This window comes from Hydra viridissima, unplaced genomic scaffold, assembly GCF_058129835.1.
Source record: "Hydra viridissima isolate aposymbiotic clone 2 unplaced genomic scaffold, HvirCarnegie_v1 scaffold_23, whole genome shotgun sequence".
NCBI lineage: Eukaryota > Metazoa > Cnidaria > Hydrozoa > Anthoathecata > Hydridae > Hydra > Hydra viridissima.
Genome location: NW_028324322.1, coordinates 59,238 through 83,250, shown reverse-complemented (window position 1 = coordinate 83,250; position 24,013 = coordinate 59,238). Strand labels below are relative to the sequence as shown.

The window sequence follows — 24,013 nt, the reverse complement described above, 5'->3', positions numbered from 1 at the left end:
ATGTTCTCAGTAATAAGTAGCAAAGAAATACTTGCAAGCAAACAATCTCAACGAAATTCAAGGTATTTTTAAAAGCATATTTTTATAATAAACTTAATTTTTTTAAATGAATTAAGTTTTTTAACCATATATATGTAAAATGTAAATGAGATAAAAATTACTATTTTAGTGTATGGAGAAAAAATCGAAATGCAGTTCAAGAAAAGTTTGTAAATAATCCTCAAAATTTTTTAGTTTCCCAAAGCAATAATTATCCGACTGTTGAAGTAGAAACGGAATTTATTAATGATTTAATTGAACCAAATTTTGACGAGTTTAAGTTACCAAAATCTCAGAGTGATGATCTTAAGTATCATAATTTATCTCAAAATTCGGCACTTGAGGAAAATAGTAACAGTCTTTCTGACTCTAGATGTGTGATACCTGATAATGAAATAGAATATGATTTAGTCTTATGCTCAAAAAATAAGGAATGGTCACTTAAAAACAGCTGTACGCAACGATGCACTAATGAAATTTTAGCTATATTTTTTGAATATGAGTTTAAAGTGCCATCGGATTGTAGAACCTTATTAAAAACAAAAAGTATTTGTTCCAAAAATGTTGATAGTGGAAATTATATATACTTTGGATTAAAAAAACCAGATCACTAATCAAATAATTTATTATTTAATTCTTGATGTTAGTATTTCTTTAAGCTTTAATATAGATGGTTTACCACTGTACAAATACAGCTGTACACAGCTGTGGCCTTATGTTGGTCTCATTAAAGGTTACAATCCGTTTTTGATTGGAATGTATTGTGGATCAATTAAACCTAAATGTCATTTATTTTTAAAAGATTTTTCAGATGAATTAAAATAATAACAAGATCTCCGTTTGTAGTTAATGACAAAAGTTACATTGTTCAAACTTATGCTTTTATTTGTGATGCCCCTGCTCGCTCCTTATTAAAAGATGTAGTTAATCATACCGGTTATTATTCTTGTGAACGATGTACTATTGCTGGAAGATGTATATTAAACCGAATTGTTTTTTTTCATATAGAAGTAAATGTAGATTTGCGTACAAATATCGAATTTCTTGATTATACTTATGCTGACAGAGATCACAATGGAAGATGTCATTTTATAAACATGTCATTTTATAAACATGTCATTTTATAAACATGTCATTTTATAAACATGTTTACTTTGGACTATATGCACCTTGTTTGTATAGAAGTTACTCGGAGAAATCTATATATTTTTTAAGTGTAGGATTAAAGGAAATAATCAGGGAAAAATTTCTTTAAACATGTTAGACCAAATTTCAAACAGTTTATTGCAGCTAAATGGAAAATTGCCCAGCGATTTTGGTAGACAGCCTAGGTCTCTCTGATTTAGATAGATGGAAAGCAACAGAATTACGTTCTTTTTTATTATATTATGGCATAATTGTATAAAAAGACATCATTGATTTGCGTACTTATAAACATTTCTTAAGCTTATCGATATCCATACGGATTTTATGTGATAGTAATGCTGAGTTTCAAAGATCAAATTTAGAGAATGCTCGTCGCCTGATTAAATACTTTGTTATAAACTCAACTGAAATACTTGGTCAATTATTTTGTGTTTATAACATACATAGTCTTCTGCATATATGTGATGATGTTGCATTTTACAATGCTCCGCTTAACAGTTTATCTGCTTTTCCGTTTGAAAATTTCTTGCAGCAGATTAAAAAATTAGTTTGATTTAAACATAATCCTTTATCCCAAATATGTAAAAGGTTTGATGAAATCAATCTTTTTATTAGGTTTGAGCAATAAAAAAACCAAAATTAATACCAACTTAAAAGATGGTTGCTTCTTAACCAAACATGGTGTGATTTTCATAAAAGTTAATTTAGGGAATGATCAATACTCGTGCTTCTATTATAGAAAAGATTTTATGGATAACTACTTTACACACTTTTTAAACTCAAAGAATAGAGATGTATATTTCTTAAGAAGTAATGTTCGACATGCTGTCAAAGTTAAGCATAAAGATATTTTGTTTAACAAATGTGTTTATTTACCGGTAAAAGATGGCTTTGTAATTAGTAAGCTGTTGCATATGCTAAGCAAAACTTTTTAATTATCTATATCTACTTTTAATGTTTAGTTCAATAACTCAAATAATAAAATTTCAGTTATTTTTAAGTGTTTTTTTAAAGTATCCCTGTCATATAACAACTTATTAAATGTTGTTGTGGTTTTAGGATTAATAACGGGTAAAGCTAGTGATGTTTCCCTACGTAAATTAGCTAAAGTAGCTGTTCTTCTGCAAGAAACTAATCACAGTAAAAGAAATGTTGCCAAATTTGTCAAAGTCTCACAGGCTACAGTTAGAAGAATAAATTCTAAACTCAATATGGCGGTCAAATTAGAAGCACAGCAAACAGGGTGCTGCACTATGGTTTCTGAGACCCGATTTTTTGGCAAAAACCCATTTTTTTTAAGTTCTAAAAAAGATTTTTTTTATGTGGTACCTTAAAGTATACCCATCAAAGTGATAATAAACGTGGTCTATTTTTAAATTAATTGCCTAGTTTGTTTTTAATATGCACTCAAGTTGAGGTTAAATTTAATCTCAGCCTAGTTTGCAGTGAGCTAGCGTAAAGTGAGCTGTGAATTTGATAATACATAACTTTTGAAATAATTAACATTTTTGATTGCTGTAAAGAAAATTATTTTTATACAGGTATATACTTTTAAAAATTATTTAATTAAATTAAAATACTGCATTATTATATCAATTATATAAAAGAAATAAGCGCGCGTATAGAATTTTTTTTTTTCTTGACATTTTTCAAAACTTTGATTTGACTTTTAAAAAAATCTCCGTACTTCTCCAAAAATATTTTTACACGATTGAATTTTGGTAATATTCAGGTATATATTCCAATTTTCAAAACTTGCCCCTAGTTGCCCCAATTAAAAATATTCATGTTTTTTTGCAGTGATGTTCTGTTTCAAATGTGAGGATTTATTTAATGTATGGCTGGAAAAGAAAGATGTAAATGAAAAAAAGTCAAACGTTTTTGAGCACGTCATTTAAATAGTTGGAAATGATGAAACAGTAGTTATTAGCAATAATATTCAAAAGAAAATATGTCGTTCGTGCAATTCTTTTGAACGAAAATGGTCAGATTGTCAAAGAACATTATGCCAATTCAAAGTAAAAATTCAGATTGGTTGAAAAGAGAAATTACATTTACTGATGATGCAATTCCATCAACATCTTTAAGTCAATCAATTCCATCAACATTTTCTGGACGACCAAGGTTATCATATACCGAAATATCGGATCGGGCCAAGAGATTGGAAGTATCAAAGTTGTGCCGGGATATTTACACGAAACAACTCTTATATTACAAGCAGCAGGTATGGCTTCACGTCAGCAAAAGAAATGTGATTTAGCATTGTTTCTAAAAGAATTGAACACAAGTCCATCTCGGCCAACTAAAATTAAAAAAACTATATTTTCACCAAAAAAAAGAAACAGTACGTTATACAGCCGAAGAAGCATTATAGTTAATTTTGGATTCTAATTTAACCCTTTATTGTTCACTGTTGTCATATGGCAACAAAAACATTGAATTGATTCTAATTGATTCCTGTTCCATAAATTATCAATTTAGTGATGATTTTACATATATCCAACTTTGTTTTTCTTCTTCTAGTCAATGTTGTGATTGTTGCGCTAATTGAAATTGGGGTAAACTTTCCATACTTTTGGGTTACTTTTGTAAGCAAAAAGTACATGCAACCTTTAGCCCTACTCAACTGATAATCAATTGAAACTCTTCCCTCCTTTTATTTTTTAATTATTACAAGTGTATAGTTGTTTTAAATGTCAAAATTAGGCTTTGTGTATAAAGCTGAATTGGGGTATAACTGGGGCAAATAAAATTGTTGCCGTATGGCAACATTAAACAATAGCGACAGTATTTTTTAGTCATTCAGCTTTTTGTGCCAATACCAATTAGTGATGTACTCTATGATTTGTTGAATAATTGGCTGGAGTTCTACAAAAATAAGAATCGGTACAGATATTGTTTGACTGGTTACAGTCGTGTATACTGCACCAAGTGCAAATTATGTTTATGTTTGACAGGCGGGAAAAACTGTTTTCAAGAATTTCATAAAAAAGAATGTTAAGCACAGAGTTTTTAAGATCAAAAGATGTCATTTTTAAAACTTAGATTAGGTTCTCTTTTTATATAAGATAGTTTTAAAAATAAAAAAGCTTCTTTGATTTTTACATAATCAAATTGACCTTTGCACCTCCCCCCCTCCCCTGACACTCCTTGTTGAGCTAAGTATGTTTCTCGATGTAGTAATTATTTTATGATTGAAAATATCATGTAATGTGAACGAGTTTTATTTTATAAGTTCTATATATAGTTTGCTAGCATATTTAAACATAAAAGCATGAAAGCAATCTTTTTAAAAATTTTTATCTATTACCTTTATCGTTCAATGTTGCCAAACGGCAACAAATTAAAATTTAGGTGTTACTGTATTTGAATATATATATATATATATATATATATATATATATATATATATATATATATATATATATATATATATATATATATATATATATATATATATATATATATATATATATATATATATTGTTTTTTCATATCTTTGTAATATTCCTTAAAAAAAATTATTTAAAGAATTTTTTTAATAGTTTTTTCAATATTCGACCAATAAAGGGTTAATTAAACAACAGTATCAAAACATTAAACAAGGAGTTATCAAAAATTGTAAAATAAATTCAGATTACAAAGAGATTTGGAAATGTAAATCAGCATGTAGACCAAATGGTATATCAATTTCCGATATCATTGCACAAATACCATTAAAGAATTTGTTAGAGCATACAGTGAAACGTTTTGTACAATTACAAAAAGTGATTTTTCAGTGTATGGAATCCATTAATACTAATGAAATTATAGCCGAGATGATATTTCTTCCCAGTATCATATTAATTTAGATAAATTTGAAAAATGTTGTTTTGATACGGCAAAACATTTTATGTCTAAATAGCCTTGGTATCCGATGCCTGCAACTGCTCATAAAGTTTCAATAAATGGTTGACAAATTCTAGAAAATACAGCACTACCATTAGATTATTTTGGTAAAGAAGGGTCTGAAGCCAGACAAAGTTTTTAAACATAAGAGACAACTTCATGCTCGTAAAACCAGCAGAGAAAAAAATCTAGAAGTTGTTTTTCATAGATCCTTAGAATTCCGATTCATCTTAAGTTACCTCTTCCTTCTGAGGTGATAAGTTTACAGAAATACCATCTAATACCTCGCAACATCAACATAGCGAAAGCGAATAGGGTAGTGAAAGCGATGACGACTATGACGATGCAATTTCCGACGAGGACTTAATTACCGTAAACTATTTAGATTTAATTACATTGGATAATAAAATTTAGTTAAAATTTAACTTATTTTTTGAATATGAATTCATCTAATAATATTTTTTACAATAGATATAAATAAAATATATCTAAATATTAAATATATTTATATATATTATATATATATATATATATATATATATATATATATATATATATATATATATATATATATATATATATATATATATATATATATATATATATATATATATATATATATATATATATATATATATATATATATATAAATCATGTAAAATTTAGTTATGAAATCATATAAAATTTAGTTATGAAATATATGGAACATATTGCCAATCTTTAGAAATAAAAATTATTAGCTATTTTGTCTTTAAATTGAAATTATTAATTTATGCCAAAAAAACGCTTCTCAGAAACCGTAGTGTGCTGTGGCCGAAAAAGAATAACAAGTGCTAGAGATGATAGAAAGATCAAAAAAGTTATTGAGCAAAATCAAAAGATGCCAGAAAAAAAAAAAGAAAAGCGTTTTGAAGGACCAAGAAATCAACATTTCACTTGGATCTTTAAGAAGGCGAAGTTACGAGTTAGGATTCAAGTGCATAAAGCCACTGAAGAAACCAAAACTTACCACTGCGATGATTAAAAAACGTCTTGCTTGGGCTAAAAAACACTCTTCTTTTTCTCAGGATGACTGGAATAAGGTAGATTTTCCATTTATTCTTTCCTGAAACTTAAATAATATTTTATTATTACAAGTTTTCAAAAGACACTTTTGGATTAATATCTTTCCCCAATTGATTTAACTAATACTTTAAATATTATTAAACATCAATAATTATTGCTATATTCAGGTTGCATTCAGCGAAGAATCTACTAGAGTGTGACACGGTAACGGGAATTGCGGTAAAACCGCGCTTACCGCGGGGATGGAAAAAAAAATACGGTAATTCCGCGGTAACGGTAATAATGGGCTCGGTTATACAGCGGTAGCAGTAACAGATCTGAATTTATTTCCGCGGTAACGGTTATTAATTTGTCACCTGGATACATAAAATGGTTAAATTAAAGTTAAGCAAACTTATTTCAAAAAACGATGATAGTTTAAGTTACGTTGAAAATCCGGGAACCAGCGATGTTTGGCCGTTTTTATTAAAGGTGAATGTTGACAATGTGAGCACGTTCTTTGTTCGAAGTGTAAGGCTGTACTAAAATGGAAATCTCGAGATGGTACAAGTGGTTTGAAAACTCACATAAAATCGTGTGTGGGGAAAACAGAGTCGCCAAAAATAACCAGGTTTGCTGTGTCAACCTCTGAAACTGTTAAAAAAATATCGACTACAGAAAAAACTGAGCTGGTTAATGTAATTTCGAACATGTGTGCTTCTGACATTCGGCCATTTTCAATTGTAGAAGGTGTTGGTTTTAGAAAATTTGCAGAGAAATTAATTTCAATTGGAGCTAAACATGGAAATGTTTCTGTTGATGATATTCTTCCTTCTGCTCGAACTGTTTCTCGTCATGTTTATACTGAATCAGAAAAGAAACGAGCTGAACTTAGAAAAGTGTTTGAGAAGCAGAAACGTTTTTCTGTAACGACTGATTTGTGGACACACGTACAGACAACAATGCCATACATCACAATTACAATAATCTATATCAAAGACCAATGGAAATTGTACTCATACATCATTGCAACAAGATCAATGGAAGAAAAACACACAGGTGAGATTATTACAATTTTCATTGATTTAAATACTTGAGGGTTTCTAAAATATTTATTTATTTGAACGAAATGGTTTTAAAAATATTTCTTTATTAATATTAAACCACATGATTTGAATAGTATTTCTTTTTTAAAACCACTTGGTTACAAATATGTCTTTTTTAAAACGAAATGGTTTAATAAATATTTCTTTACTTAAGTTAAACCACATGATTTCATAAATACTTATTTGGCTTGTCGATTCTCTTCTCTTGTCAATTTAAAACGTAGTTTATTGTAATAACTTTTCACAAAGCTTTCATCAATTAATATCTCATTTGAATGTCATTGGTAATGTCAATCTTGTATTTTTTATTTTAATTAACGTTTCATAAATATTTTATTATTGCATTTGGCTGAGAATATTAAATCCGTTACCAAAGAAATTCTAGAAGAAATGGGAGCATGGCAAAGTGACAATTATTATGTAACTGACAATGGCTGAAATGTTAAAGCTGCTTTTAAAGATCAAATTTGGATTCCATGCTGTGGACACAACCTAAATTTGGTTTTGGTTCATGGTCTAGAAGTGAAAGATGCCCCTGCTTCGGTTTGGAAATCATTAGTCTTATTGGAACATGCAAGAAAATAGTGACACATAAAACGTTCAAAAATTCAACATGAACTACAAACATCGGTTAAGCAATCTGTTTCAACAAGGTGGAATTCTCAACTCACTATGTTGCAATCAGTGTTGACAAATATTGAAGATATAACTTTTTCAGCAAGAGAACAAGATAAAAAACTTCAAAGAAAATTATTCGATTTGAACAAGACTTTATTGAAAGATGTAATCGCAGTGTTAACACCATTTGATACTGCTACTAAAAATCTTTCAACAGACAAAGAATGTTCTTTGCACATGGTTGTTGCAACTAAATATCAAATAACAAAACATCTGCAAGTATCGGCTACAGATAGTATTGATGATCATTATTAATATTTAATTATTAATATAACTTTACATTGTACAAGGGACAATGAAGCAAGATCAGCAAAAGAATGTCCTACAGAACACCCTGATTAAACAGATACGAGAGTGGTTTCCTATTGGTGAAAAAATAGATTTTATGCAAGATGGTGCTCCATGCAATACTGCAAAATCCATAAAGACATTTCTTGCTAATGAGAGTATTGAGTTTCTTGATTGGCCTGGTAATTCTCCAGATATGAATCTTATTGAAAATCTGTGAGAGCTAGTAAAACGTAAAATCAGTGCGGAAAAAATAAGAGTAAACAGATGCTTACAGAACAACTGATTGATGCATGGGTTCGAGATCCTGAAATTAAAGCATTGATCTCAAAATCCATAAATAGTATGCCCAGGCGTGTAAAAGCTCTTATAGAGTCAAAAGGACTAACCACCAAGTATTAAGTTTCTTAATATGCTTTGTATGTAATTATATATAGATTATGTAACAAAAAAATTCAGTTGCGATTGCTTGTATTGCATTTTAGACACACAAAAAAGACAAAAAGCTAAAAATTGAGTTTGAGTCTAATAATGAGTAGGTAGTGTTTATATATATATATATATATATATATATATATATATATATATATATATATATATATATATATATATAATAACAATAATAATTATCATTACTATTATTATTATTCTCATGATGATCATTATCATTATCATTATTAGAATTATATTAATTATTATCATTATTATTATTATTGCTATTATTAATATTATCATTATTATTATTAGTAATATTAGTATTATTACTATTATTATTGTTATTATTATTACTGTTATAATTGTTTTTCTGGTTTTTGATGTTTTTCAATACTTTTACTTTTTTTAATCTTCACTATAGCCATATAAGTATTTTCCTATATCTTCGGTGGCACACACACAGATATATATATATATATATATATATATATATATATATATATATATATATATATATATATATATATATATATATATATATATATATATATATATATATATATATATATATATATATATATATATATATATATATATATAGGGTTAGGACTATTGTAATTGTAATAAAAACAATAACAGTAGCAATAATTATTGTTAATGTATTACCTTAATTTAGAAACAATAACAATACTTGTGATTTACAACTATTGTAATTCTGTAATACAATAACAATAAATATTGTATTGCAATTCATTTTTATAAAACAATAACAATATCTGAAAAAAAAAAAGTATTGTAATGACCCACTACAATAACAATAAATATTGTATTGTAATTCGTCTTTACAATAACAATATAGTTATTGTAATAAAAATAATTATTTTACTGTCAAAATTTAATGTTTTAATAGTCCAGTTGCCGACTATATACCCTTGTACCCTTGAAATAGGGTACAACTAATATCTATTTTACTGAAAAATAATGGGAGGGGAAGGGGAGCCAGAATGGTAAATTGGGCAACTTTAGATATTGAAAATCAAAGTTAACGCGATCAAAAAAAAGAAAACCACCATTTTTCTGCAAATGAAAGGGATTCGGAAGACCTAAGAGCGATTCAACATAAAATTTGGTACGGATTAATTATCAAAAGAATATTTGCAAACGTATGCCTCACGTAATAGTACCAATAAAATACAACAATGAGCGGAAACTAAAAACCTTATTGCTACGAATTTATCCTGAATAAGCAAATTAAAATTCGAGAAATTTCTAATAAAACTATTTATAAGTAAAGTCCTGTGTTGTAAAAAGAATATACCAAAACTCTACAGAATTTCATTAATTATATTAGTTGTAATTTATATAGTATATTATTAAATAAAATCTTAAATATTTTGTGGTTCATTCTCGGGTACAACCGATTTTACCCGATTCAAAAAGGTACAGTAAAAAGGTACGTTTACCCGATTTTACCCGATTCAAAAAGGTGCAGTAAAAAGGTACGTTTTATGATTCATTTTTTTTTTAGTTTGTGAAGGAATTGTTTCTTCACAGTGTTAAGCCTGAAGTCTTAAATTTCAAAAGCGCAAATTTTAAGAGAGTACTTAAAGTTTTTTTGCACAAAAATTGTGTGGCTCAATTTTTTTCTCAAAAAAGCAGTGTCACACAATTTTTGCAACTACACACTCTAAGTTTGTAAACATAAAAATGTAAAAAACCGGCAAAAAAATATTTACAATTTAAAATTATTTTCACTCTTTTAGATTTTGCATCTAGTATCAGACACATTTTTTGCCTTAGGATCAAATGTTGAACCACAAAATGGCAGGTATAGTTTTTTTTGTTTATTTTTTTCTCTTTTTTTGAATTAATATGATTTATAACCCAGAGTAATTTTTTTAAATAGGCTCCAAGCAGTAATTAAAATTGTTTTGTTCAACTTTAAGTTATATTATAAGATTGTAAAATGGGGATCCTAAACTAGACTAAGTAATACTAGCTATAAAGTTGGCATTGTTACTTTTTGAGCTTGTAAATGATTTCTTTTCAATTTGCAGAAACTAGACTCCCACCTGGTCGCAAAAGGCAAAAACTCTGATGGAATAACTTTGAAGATGTTGAACCGACTTCAAAAAATGTTTCACAAGTCAAATGCAAGTTATGTCCAGATGTCGTCTCTAACAGAATCGCTAGACCAAATGCTTCTGCAACTGGCATGAAGTCACACCTCAAGCGCAAACACAAAACTGTGTATAATGAAGTTTTGCGGCAGAAGGAAGAAATAAAGTCTCAACAAGCCACTTCTGGGGAAAAACTTGAGTTCTTGGCATCAATAGGAGGTAATCATTTTTTAAAACTTAATGATTCTGAAAACTGGCAAAACTGCTTTTAGGAGTTGAAGCTCTTGTGATAACAGCAATTAAAAATATATCTAGGAACTGGAGCTGGTAGTTACTTTCAACAACGCGGGAAATTCAGAAAGCCAACACATTTTCTTAAGCTGAAGTCGCAAGATCCTATGCAATTAAGATTTGACTATGAAGTGTGTCTAGGCCTTGCAAACTCCAATGTTTCATTTCACTTTATGGAACTCCCATCGATTCAACAAATGTTTCACGCAATTTGTCCACAGGTATATTAGAGTTCTATTCCAATATTTATGCTAACAATAACCCGAGTAAAGTAAGCTTCAAATACCAGGTGTTATTGTGATTCAAAATATTTTAAATTTTTTTTAGTACACACTTCGTTCGGCAAGGACCTACGCTCAAAATAAACTTCCCATTGTATATGAGGCTGCCAAAAAAGCTGTGAAAGACATCGTCTTTTCCGAGATCAAAATGGTTATGCGCATTGGTTTCACCACTGATGGATGGTCCTCTCCAGCATGAGACAAGTATAATTCCATCACAGACCATTACATCAACAACAACTACCAAATACGGAGATTTTTGTGGTGTTGTGAGCCAACTGATGTGCCACAGACTGCTGAAAACTTACAAAAAATCTTCTCGGAGTAAGTACTTAATGCAATGATTTTGGGCAAAATTTGAATGGTATTGGTTATATCAGTAAAAAATATTTTATTTTTTGATTTCTTTAACAATTTAAATTATAATTTAAAAAGTATTAGTAGATTTTCTGTCAAATTCCAATTTAAAAAAGTTGTTTGGCAACTTTTTTAAATTGGAATTTGACAGAAAATCTACTAATACTTATAAAATAGCGGTATAATATAAAATTAAGCTTTTTAACGCTCTCGTTCGTAGAGACTTAAAAAGTTTCTCGTTCGTAGAGACTTAAAAAGTTTATTCAAACAAAAAAAAAATTTTACACCGCTTAAATGTAGGACCCAAGGTCTGTTATTAGCAGGACAAGGCCCATAGAGATGAATAAGGCCCAGGGCAACTTACTCTGTCGTCCTCTTGAGACCTAGTTGATCTTTTGATGGAAACTATAGTTATAGCAGGATATATAGACTTTGGTATTCACAATGCAGTGGCATAGCGAGGGTATTTAGCGCCCGTGTCCAAAATAGCAAGAAAGGGCTTTTTTATAACAAAAAAATAAATTTTTTTAGAAAAAAGCTTTTTATGAAAAGACGAGCTTTTTTTTTTGGCGCCTCTTTAATTGTTTACGCTCTGAGGAAAAGGCCCTTTACCCCCGTTTCGCTATGCTACTGCACCAATGTGCCTCTAACATTTTTGTGTTTAATTATTTTTACAATGTTATTATTTTATTCTTCTAGTTTAACTCAGGATTTACAAAGTCAATTGCCCAATGGTTGTGAAATTTTTCTCACTCATGATGCTGCTGCCGCCAATGTGAAGGCTTTTTCAAAAAACTCATCATCAGTCTCATCAGTTTCCTGTGTCAACCATCGGTTAAATCTGGTCTGCTTGGCTGGACTTAAAGCCAGTCCTTGGTTCGAAAAAGCAAAAGCGCTTTCCTATTTGCTTCGAAACTCACCCAAGATTGCAGGCCAAATGGAGGCCACTGCAGCGCACTTGAAAAAAATATTTGTTTAAAGGACCACTTCATAAAATTCAAAGCTTTGTCAAGACACGCTGGAATAGTATGTTTTTTTGCTTGAAGTCAATTTTAGATGCGAAGCCTATTCTTCTGTACATACAAAGAAAAGGAAAGAAAAATGAATTCAGGTCTCCAGTGGTTCAAGTCAGAGTTTTGATAATAATGATGATTACACAACACCCTGAATTCAAACAAAGGCAACTATAAGGTGCAGGTATTTATTCGTTGGAAATATTTAAACATTTGCGGAAAAATTTGCGGACGGTCGGTGGGGATGGGCGGTGGGCCCGGATGGATGGTCGGATGGACGGTATAGAATTTGTAAATATTTCGTATTATCAAGTATAACAAGAATAAAACCAGTTTCCAACTAATAGAAAAAAAGGATTAAAAACAACAGTATAAAAACAAATACTCGCCCTAAAACAGCAATACACGCTCCGATTAAACAGTAACTGTACATCAAAATGCCTAACACAAAATTGGTTAAAAAATCAAAAAAAGTTGAAGTTTCAAAAGCACTAAAAGAAGCAAAGGAGAAACATATAAAAGACTTAAAGAATATGTTGGAAAGTGCAAACAATCAACAAGAAGCATATGAATTAATGATGCAACTATCTTATACTGTAGAAGATCCTATCGAAGCTAACAATTACGCAAAAGAAGCTGCAGAATTAAAACCTTTATCAGACAGTGAACTAAATGATTTACTAACAGCAGAAGATGAAAATAGGCAATGCACATCAGCTATGGCTAACGAAGAACCACCAACCAAAAAGAAAAAGCAAATAATAGAAATAAGCGATGAAGAAAACGATGAAATAACAAATGCAGCAAACGAAATAGAAAAGATAATGGACAAAGAAACACCACTGGAAATAAACAAATCAGTAAGAATTAATAATAACCTTAATAATAAATATAAACAGTTAATATAATTATTGCCATATAGGATTTGAGTATATTTAATACAGGACTTAGAAGAGGTTTTGAACTTGTGCACGCAACAATCGTGGGTAAACCAAACGAAGCTATATGGTTTGATCACACCTCAAACACCTCACAAGCAATGCCAATGCCAATGTCTTATTCTTATACCAAAATCTTATAAACACAACTCATTCCAGTATAACTTTTAGTAATTAAAATCTTTGTAAAAAAAGTATGAGATATTTGGAAAATAATAAATATGAAGATATTGTTAAAAATAGTACGGTTAACATTTTGTTTTATTTTCAGGCCTTAAACGCATCAAGAAAAATCTCCTTTTGGCTCTTCGTTTCGTCATCATTAATTTTTTTATGTTGGTTCTTCAACTTTTCAAGACATATATATATATATATATATATATATATATATATATATATATATATATATATATATATATATATATATATATATATATATATATATATATAAAATTAAAAACGATAAAGGAAAAACTTTTATTATGGAACTTTAAGTTTCATGCCTAACGGCAATCATCAGCCATATATTACAAAATTAAACGTTAAAATTACATTTATAATTACGGTGGCGTGGGTTCTAATGACTCCATGCAAACAAAATCTTAAAAGTATAATGTGACGTAAACGTAAAGTGAACCAGGATCAATCTTCGGTATCAAATGAGGAAATAAGGAACTTATTCTTGTGCCTGCACTTCGAGACCATTTCACTCCTTGTATAAAGTAGGTTATCTCCTTTGTACATCAAAATTTGAAACTTCTCGTTCAAACAAAGGTTACAAACTCTTGATGCTGGGTTGTATGGTTTGCATTTTTTAATAATTTTCCATCAGATAAAAGGCGTGAAGTTTTTTTCTTTTAATTTCCATACCTTCTTTGATAGCTCTGTATCGTTCTTGTACATAACTGCATTAAAGGATTTTAAGTGGTTAGCATACCGAGCTTTGAAAGATGTTCAAAAAACAACAACCTTTTTCAAGAAAAAATAGCAAACGATATAATATCTATACGAACCTCGAAAAAAACTTTAACTCTAGCCGACAAAACATCAAACATGTACAAACTACCCAAAGAACAATACAATCATCTCCTTACTAATGCAATTACTTCCACGTATAAAATGGCAGACCCTAAACTCAAAGATCAAATAAATAAACAAGGTAAACAAATCCTAATTAACCATGATGTATACAATAAAATCGAAATTAACGGAACTGCAGATTGTTTCATAACCCTAAAAGAGCATAATGAGAACTTCCTAGATCATCCAACTGTTAAACTTATTAATCCTGCTAAAAATGAGATTGGAAGAATTTCAAAATCTATTTTATCCAACATCAATTCCGAGCTAAGAAAGAAACTACTTTTGAACCAATGGCAAAACACTCAAAATGTTATAGATTGGTTTCAAACCATAAATGAAAAGCAATTCTGTAAGTTCTTAGTCTTTGATATTAATGATTTTTATCTATCAATTAATGAAAACCTACTAAAAAGCGCAATAACTTTTGCAGAGCAACATCTAACAATATATAGCGAACAAAAGAGATTTATACACCATGCAAGGAAATCATTATTATTTAGCAATGGATCTGCTTGGATTAAGAAAAAGGGGGGATTATTTGACGTCACCATGGGGGCCTATGATGGCGCAGAGATTTGCGAATTAGTGGGAATTTTTATTTTGCATCAAATCTCGCAGTTTTATGAAAAAAGCATTTTCGGTATATATCGAGATGATGGATTAGCTATGTTTAGGAACAAAAGTGGTCAGGAAATGGAGAGAATAAAGAAACATTTTGTACAAATTTTTAAAAATAATAATCTTCTTATCTCTATTAAATGCAATTTGAAAATAGTCAACTATCTCGATCTAACACTAAATCTTAACGATGGTTCTTTTCAACCATATCGCAAATCAGATGACATACTGAATTATATAAATACTAGTTCTAATCATCCACCGAGTGTAATAAAAAGTATTCCTAAAACTATTGAACTAAGATTATCACAGCATCGTGAAGTGAAGCGATTTTTAAAGAAAGTATTCCTCCTTATCAAGAAGCCTTGAAAAAATCGGGTTACAATTGCGAACTTGCGTACCATCCAAGTATAAAATCAACAAACGGCAACCATCAACGTAAGATAATTTGGTATAATCCTCCTTTCAGTGCAAATGTTGTTACAAAAATAGGTAAATGTTTTTTGAACCTCATCGACCTCCACTTCCCAGTTCACCACAGGCTTCGTAAAATATTTAATAGAAACACAATCAAAATTAGTTATTCTTGCATGCCAAGTATAAAATCAATTATTAACTCTCACAACAAAAACATTTTGCAAAATGAGGCAAAAACTAATGAAATAAAATGCAACTGCACTGACAAATCGAAATGTTCAATGAACAACCGTTGCCTTTCCAACAACATCGTTTATCAGGCCACCGTATATTCGAACAATCCGGAATATAAAGAAAAAGTGTATATAGGACTTAGCGAAACATCGTTCAAAGCTCGGTATGCTAACCACAAAAATCCTTTAATGCAGTTATGTACAAGAACGATACAGAGCTATCAAAGAAGGTATGGAAATTAAAAGAAAAAAACTTCACGCCTTTTATCTGATGGAAAATTATTAAAAAATGCAAACCATACAACCCAGCATCAAGAGTTTGTAACCTTTGTTTGAACGAGAAGTTTCAAATTTTGATGTACAAAGGAGATAACCTACTTTATACAAGGAGTGAAATGGTCTCGAAGTGCAGGCACAAGAATAAGTTCCTTATTTCCTCATTTGATACCGAAGATTGATCCTGGTTCACTTTACGTTTACGTCACATTATACTTTTAAGATTTTGTTTGCATGGAGTCATTAGAACCCACGCCACCGTAATTATAAATGTAATTTTAACGTTTAATTTTGTAATATATGGCTGATGATTGCCGTTAGGCATGAAACTTAAAGTTCCATAATAAAAGTTTTTTCTTTATCGTTTTTAATTGTAATTATAAATCGCTCTGTTTTGAAATTTATATATAATCAAAACAAGTGCTTTGTATTATTTTAATACAACACTACATCAAACGATATATATATATATATATATATATATATATATATATATATATATATATATATATATATATATATATATATATATATATATATATATATATATATGAATCTTTCACAGCTTACTTCAAAAGTTAAGGAGCTGCTCTTAATTATGAATATTAAAGAAACAAGAACAGTCACAAGGAAACGATCATAACCCAATACAATTATAGGCGCTGGTACATAATGTCACTATCCGCGATTCAAAACAGCGATAATTTTATGCATTCCGAAGAAAAAACACTTTTGCATTCAAAAGAATACCAAAGTTCTTTTTTTTTGAAAGACCTTTTGCATTCGATAAGAAAGTATCTTAGCTTATCGATAATTGTATTTAAGTTCCTGATGTTGATGTGCATGACCGTGAACTTTCCTATGTTATTTTGGAGTTCAGCGTTAAAAGTTTTAATAACAAAATATGTTGAGTCAAATACTTTTCTGTTTAAAAAGAAAACATCGCCCTCATATAAATCATTCGCAAATAAAATATTTTCTGTTTTGAAAACGTCAAAACGCAACTTTTGAAAGTCTATTGTTTCAAAGTCATTATCCATGACAAAAAATAGACCTTAATTAAGAATTTTTCAATAGAATTCGATTAGTAAAAAAATTTCATTGTACAGAGTATAGAGTACAAATTCCATGAAAATGAAATAAAATTTAAAAAAGCAAAATTTGTTTTAATGTTTAACCGCACAATTATTTCACAAATCATTCAATGTCAAAAGCAAAGAAGCCCCGTTAAAGGAATATAGAAGTCTCCTTTTCAAGAGCGAATACAAGGTAAGTTTAATGAGAAACAGTTTTAAAGCAAATAATTCGTTACAAATATTACTAATAAATTTTATATTTTTATATTTTATTATAAAAAGTCTGTTTATTTATATTAACTGTAATAATAAACAATCTTATATGTTGACATCATAAAATCCATGGGGTCAGATTTCTAATTTTTTTGTTTTTACTTTTAGCCCAATAAAAATTGGGCTAAAAGTAAAAACATTGTCATTGAAGATATTAAACAACAGAAAATGACCGTACCTGTGCATTGGGTAGATGAACTCGAAAGTGTTGTATATTGGCCTCCGAAAGACAAAAAAAAAAAAAAACTATTATATTAGTAATTGGGTTTCACCTGATAAAGGGTGGGGAGAATATATATTACTAAAAATAATTCTTGACAAGAGAACAAAGGAGATGTGTGGTATTTGGATGATGTTCGACACTGAGTCTTCAAATTCTGATTTTCAAGAAACAGGTATTTTGTAAATTTAATACACATGCTTTTAAACTTTAAAATGGTTTTTTAAAATTAGTTTTGTCAGTTTTCTTTATTTAGGTACTTTATTGCAAGTACCTTATTAAAATAATAGTCTTGTGTATTTATCTTTTATTATCAATTTTAAAATGTAATAGTGAAACATATGGCAATCGTCATTGCATTACAGAAAGTAGTCCTGACATTACAGTTGAAAAAGTTGCTGAATCGCCATGATTTTCTTTAATATCATTTTGTAAATCTCCTAGATAACATCCTAAGACAGTATCTACTCAGAAATATCAAGTAGAGAACGTTTAAATTTAGAAGAAGATTTAGGTTTTTCAGAATCATATCAAATCAATAAACATCAATTTAGTTAGTCATCTGTTTGTCAATATGATTTGATTGTGAAACCAGTTCAAAAAATCTTTCCAAGAGGCATTGGTGGTACTTTTTTTTATGATGAACCACCAGCTAGCTTTAAACCAATTGATGAAAGGCGTATGATAATATTTATTGAACCTTGTATTGAACCTATGATTCTATTGAGTTTATATAAAAATTTTTATTAAATTAGTTCTAACTTATTTATATCAGGCTTTCAATATGCAATATTTGTGGAGTTAGCAAGTTTAAAATCTGAAATACAAAAACCTTTATGTTCAGTAGAAAAGCTGGGAAGAAGAGCTGAGCCTTAAGAATACTTATTTTATCTATAATAAAATTCCAACAGAAATGTTCAATGTTTGACGTCGTTTCGTCATTAGCTCCTAGGCTTTGAATTAGTTACTAGGCTTTGAAAGAGCGCGTTTTTCAATTGCACGCGGTCATTGGAGAAAGACTTTTAAGCCAGTTACAAATTTTTTCTTTTGGATTTTAATTATTTGTTTAGATATATTACATAAAAAATCATGTTAAGATAAATAATCATCGCTAAGATCATATTATAATTGAAGTAAGAATACGAAATAGTTATATTACATTTTTATAAGATAAAGTGGAAAGGATTTTAAGTAGAATGGATTTTAATTTTTTAAATCGTTTAGATTTTGTTTTAGTTTGTCTTTTAGCGGGCTAATTTTAATTACTTTATTTTTTAGAAGGAAAATAGGGGTATGGATGTTATATAAAGTTAAACTAATGCTATTTCCATAAAATGGTTATTACTACTTTGAAATTATTACTACTTTGAAATTTCTGTGATGCTATTAACTATTATTGTTCTTTTTTAGAAAATTTAGAAAAATAAATTAAAATTTTGCGCCAACACTGACATGGCATGTCACATGTTATTGTATGTAAAGGTTAAAGGATTATAATGAGGATTACAGTTCTTATAAAAAAAAAAAAAAGAGGGTAAGGAGTATTGTTTGTAAATATATATTTTGTTTACTTTAAATCTTTTTAAATTTTCTTGCATCATTTTTAAAACTTTTGTTTTCACACGTTTATTGTTTGTTTATATACTTTTTTGATTTGTATGTGTATGTGGTAACAAGTGCTTTGTAGTTGCTTTACCGTTGTGTTTTTATAATAATGTAAAGTGTTTTTTTATTGTTTGTGCATGTGTTAATATGTGTTATATAATTGTTTTAAAAATGTGTTTAAATATGTATGTAAGGTATAAAAATAACCCAATTCAATGAGACTGTTGCTTAATGTCAATCAATTAAATGTATGTAATGCTATCCTTGCTGCACTGAATGAGCAACCAAGTGTAGAAAATCAACATTCTGGGTTGTTTTTTATGGATGGACCAGCTGGTAGTGGAAAAGTCTTTACTTATAATTATTTAATTGCTGAAACCATAAGTAGGGACTTGAAATCTGCTACAGCTGCATGGATTGGCATAGCAGCAACTCTTACAAATGGATCTACATTGCATGGGTTATTCAAACTTCCTGTTCCAATATTGGATAATAGCACATGTAATGTAACTCCTAACTCTATACACTGGCATTTCTAAAGACAAGTTAGTTTGCTTTTGCTTGATGAAACATCCATGAAACCTAAACATGCCTTAAATGCAATTGAAAGGTTGTTAAAAGATATTTGCAACAACAACTTTCTGTTTGGAGAAAAAATCATTCCTTTTGGCGGTGACTTTAGGCAAATTCTGCCTGTTGTGAAAAAAGGACAACCAGCTGAAATAGTAGAATTGTGTATAAAATGTTCTTTGAATTGGCAATGTGTGCAGAAGTTTGAATTAACTGAAAATATGAGAGTACAAGATGAGGAAGGTGAATTTTCCCAATGGCTACTAAAACGTGGGAATGGAACAACACCTGTCAAAGAGGGGGATTCTTTTAAAGGATGCATTGAAATACCAAATCAGTGCATTATTAGAGAAAAAAGAATCCATAGTTGAAAAGATTTTTGGATATGCTGACCAAAATGATTATTCTAAACGCGTGATTTTAACACCAACTAATGTTGATTCATTATCAATCAATGAAGAAGTGCTTGAATGTCTGCCGGGTGAGGTCAAAATATATTTAAGTGCTGATCAAATTGATACTGATGACCTTAATGAAAGAAATGACTTTCCTGTTGAGTTTTTGAACAGCCTAACTCGTTCAGGTATGCTACCTCATTGTTTAAAATTGAAAATTAGTTGTGTAATTGTGCTATTTAGAAAATTAGACCTTAAAGCTGGGCTATGCAATGGTACTTGAAGGAAAGTTTGTGCTCTTCAAAATAATTATATTGATGCAGAGGTTTTGACAGGTGTTTTTGGTGGTAAACAGGTTTTTGTTCCTCGAATTCAGTTAGCTCCATCGGATTATAATTTACCTTTTGTTCTGAAACGTCGTCAGTTTCCTGTCAGATTATTCAGTGACAATTAATAAAAGTCAAGGTCAAACATTTGATAGAGTAGGGGTATATCTCAAAAAACTGTGTTTCTCTCATGGACAACTATATGTTGCATGTTCAAGAACTAGAGCATTTAATAGTTTGTTTTTCAAAATTGATAAACATCTCATTCAAGGTATGGTAAGTGAACAGTGTTACACAAATAATGTTATATTTTCTAATGTTCTTAATTTATAGTCTTTAGATTTTCATTTCGAAAATTTACTGTTTGTAGGTTGTAAGCACATTTTGTATGTATAACTTCATTTAATATTTTAATATTTTTTTTTCATAGTTTTTGATAAATATATCTGTTATTTAATATTGTTATAAAATGTGTTTATATGTGTTATATAAAACCATATTTGTTTAAAGTTGAATATATGTTTAAATTATGTTGTTTCCATGTTTTCAAAGTGGTGTGACTTGGCATTGTTGAGCAAGATTGATAACCTTGCCAGCCAAGCAGTGTACTTTTAGCAGAGGTGTGACTTGGCAGCATTTAGTGCCAGGCGATGTTACTGCTTTAGAGCTAGGTGTTGTCTAGCCTTTTTTAATTATTCTGGAAACACATAGTAATGTCTGTTAATGTTTAGCGTAATGTGTATGAGAGAATATGCAACCTTGATCTTTAAATCTAGGGTGCTTTAATGTCCTAAATTTGAAGTAATTGAATAACTTATATTGAATATAAAAACAAATATACTTTTATGTATTTATATGTTAAAGAGATAAATATAGTTAACTTTAAATTGGTTTTCTAATTTTGCCTTTCATATTTTAATTTGGTTTGTTATTTTCGCTGGATTTTAGGATCAAGGGTGTAAATATTCTATTGTTATGTGTTATTGTTGTGATGTTTGTGCTGATAGACTACTTGGCTAACCTTCACGTTGGTGTCTATTGTTAAAAATGAATAATAGGTAGTTTCATTATTGGAACTTACTGCTTTTATACATTTACTAAAAGCCGAGGCAACATTATGCTATAAATGCAATTTATATCTTAATTTGATTATTTTTTTTTTTTTTTAAGCATCGTTAATCCTTTTGTACTTCGAAACAGATTTTATAGTTACATTTTCGATAAATGTTTATAATTAACTGCCATGTCAAATTAGGTGCTATAAATAGGTAAATCGATTTTCAATTTTTATGTGTTTTTTTTTTTTTGTTTTTTTTTGGTTGTTGTAATTATGGTATCAAAATTCTGTTTTTATTTTTCTTGAGAATTGAATTTCGAGTAACAAAAGGAATTTTTAGTAAATGGTAGCAAATTACCGTTTATTAAAAATTATTGAAACAAAGAGGCCACAATATAAAAATGATCTGTGTTGAACAGACTTAACAAGACCCGGGTGTGGTCAGCTTGGTTAACAAACATGAAAGTATGTCACGTTAAAAACTATGAACGTAACGTAACCTTTAAAAGCCAATTTAAAACATTTTTGGTAGCTAAATGTGATTGTACAATGTAAGTATAAATGTGATTGTATAGTAAAAATACTATTTTAAGATTTTTTAGCTCATAAAATGGATTTAAGACTTAATTGATTGTGGTTTCCTGTTAAACCGCAGTAAATAACGATTACAAGGCTATTTGGCCCTGTCGGATTATGCGACATAAATATCAAATTTGTATTTTACTCATTCACAAAGAATGGAGTTAAGACAAATTGGCTTTTATGTCCAGATATGTTTACTGCCCATATTGGTAAATAAACTAATTATTTGCGTAATGAGTTAGACGCATTGATGAGTTATTTTAGGCATTGATTAAAATTTATGATTTATTTATAATAGATTATAATATAATAGATAAGTTATTTTAGGCATAGATTAAAATTGCTAATCATAATGTAATTAATTGAATATGCTTATCTTAATGTAATTTGTAATAATATAATGCTAAAGTTAAATGCGCTTTTACCTTTTTGGTACTCTTGGTTGTTTTATTACGCTTAGTAATGGACAGTTTTTGTTTGTGCGCTGTTAGTTTTTCTTCTGTTCTGGAATTTTGAGATTGGAATTTCCAGACATTTAAAAAAGCAGGTTTCTATTATATCTGTTCTATTACATTTTATCATATCTTTCAAGTAGGTTATATCGTCGGCTTACTGTCAAAACCTAAGTCCGATTTTTTCATTTTTGAGGTTTTGACTTAAATTGGTTAGTTTTCTTATTGCGCAGCTCTATGCAAAACCACATAAATCTAATTGCGTCGGAAATATATTAACTTCCATCTGATGGAATTAAGAAAACCTATATAAATTGTAAAAGCTGAGATAGAGTGAGAGAAATGTATAATTCTTAAAAGTGAGGGAAATATATAATTCTTAAAAGTGAGGGAAATATATAATTCTTAAAAGTGAGGGAAATATATAATTCTTAAAAGTGAGGGAAATATATAATTCTTAAAAGTGAGGGAAATATATAATTCTTAAAAGTGAGGGAAATATATAATTTAAAAAAGTGAGGGAAATATATAATTTAAAAAAGTGAGAGAAATATTTAATTGTAATGACAACATAGTCGTCTTGATCTTACATAATGTTTAATCACTTTAATTGTTTGCATTTTTTTTTTATATCTTTAACATGTCTATTTCCTATATTAAGTTTGTCTTTTAGCATATTTCTTTTTATTTTTTCATATCGAATTAACAGAATGTCCCAAATTATCGATGAAGAAGGTTTGTAATTACTTAGATATGTTTTATGTTACTAATTCGTATCATGTTACGCAGTTAGTTATTAAAGATATGTTTATTTTTAGTCGCTGAATTACTAAGAAGTAAGTTTTGTTCCCTTTTGTTACAATGAAATGTTACATTGTAGTTCGTATATGTTTGTTGATTTAAATTAACTTTACAATAATGTAATGGTTTAAACGAAAATTTGTGTAAATTAATTCAATCCAGAAAGATTAACTAATTATATTGATATTGAAGTAATTAAAGAGGTTTAAGAAAGAATCGACTTCAATATTTCTTTGTTTTCTTTGATGATGAAAAAGTGCGCTCATCGTGGGTGAGTTATATAAGTACTTTATTAAATAGTTATTTAGTTATTGAACATCACCCTTTAATTAAAAAAAACATTATTAAGATGGACAACGGTCCTTGAAAACGTCAAAAAATTCTGGAATTCTATAGGAAAAAATT

The 24,013-nt window shown here is 29.1% G+C and overlaps 2 pseudogenes; both read left to right on the top strand.

The window, feature by feature from the left end:
- On the top strand, positions 1-1,294 carry LOC149876223 (uncharacterized; annotated as a pseudogene).
- A 13,449-nt stretch (positions 1,295-14,743) lies between these two features.
- Positions 14,744-18,717, top strand: LOC149876222 (uncharacterized; annotated as a pseudogene).
- The last annotated feature ends 5,296 nt before the right edge of the window (positions 18,718-24,013 follow it).